At 42.5% G+C, this 935-nt stretch overlaps 1 non-coding gene across 1 annotated transcript; it reads right to left on the minus strand.

Moving 5' to 3' along the window:
- Nucleotides 1–598: 598 nt before the first annotated feature.
- LOC141663351 (small nucleolar RNA R71) lies at nucleotides 599–705 on the minus strand. The gene has a single exon (XR_012551428.1). It is a non-coding gene; the product is annotated as a small nucleolar RNA R71 (small nucleolar RNA).
- Between the last annotated feature and the right edge of the window lie 230 nt (nucleotides 706–935).

The following is a 935-nucleotide window of genomic DNA, read 5'->3' on the forward strand; positions in this document are numbered from 1 at the left end:
TAGGAACGAATCTGATTTATATCTTATACTACTTGCGAACGCATATACTTGCATGAATTTTAGTGCATATTTTCGCCAACAATTTTTTGGCGCCGCTGCCGGGGACTCGATGTTAATTTTTAGTTATGTGCTTGTCATCAGTGGTCGTTAAAGTTCACTGACTCAGATTCTTTTACTTTCATGGTTTATTTGTTTTCATTTCAGGTACTCATTATAGTGGGAGATCCAGCAGCACCAGTGAAAGCGTTGATGGATTTTTCTCAACCCCAGATCAATGAAATTCAAACTAGCATTGTCAGGCCAGCTATCACAGCTAATACCTTCAAGATCTTGCCTGGCATAATTTGGATGGTGTAGAACTCAGTGTAGTTTGGGGGTGCTCCAACGGAAGATCCCAGTACGCACATTACGGATTTCATAGAGATCTACGACACCTTCAGGTTTAATGGTGTGTCTGAAGATGCTATAAAGCTGAGGCTTTTCCCATTCACTCAGAGGGATAAAGCTAGGTGCAGCTACATTCTCTACCAGCAGGTTCTTTCACCATTTGGGAGGATATTGCTCAAAAGTTTCTTACTAAATTCTTCCCTATGGGGAAGCACTCAGGAATGCTCTCACTCAATTTACACAACAATCGGGAGAATCTCTATGTGAAGCTTGGGAGCGTTACAAGGAGATGTTGAGAAAGTGCCCGCATCATGGAATTCCTGATTGAATGATCATCAATGGCTTCTATAATGGTTTGGGAGCACAGTCAAGACCCATGCTCGATGCAACATCAGGTGGAGCATTATGGGAAAAGAGCTATGAGGAAGCTTATGGTCTAATTAAACTGATGGCTGCTAATGAATATCAGTATCCAACCCAGAGATTGCCATAGGGCAAGGTAGCAGGAGTTCTTGAAGTGGATACAGCTACGACTATCACTGCTCCAC

The sequence above is a fragment of the Apium graveolens genome, chromosome 5 (assembly GCF_009905375.1).
Source record: "Apium graveolens cultivar Ventura chromosome 5, ASM990537v1, whole genome shotgun sequence".
NCBI lineage: Eukaryota > Viridiplantae > Streptophyta > Magnoliopsida > Apiales > Apiaceae > Apium > Apium graveolens.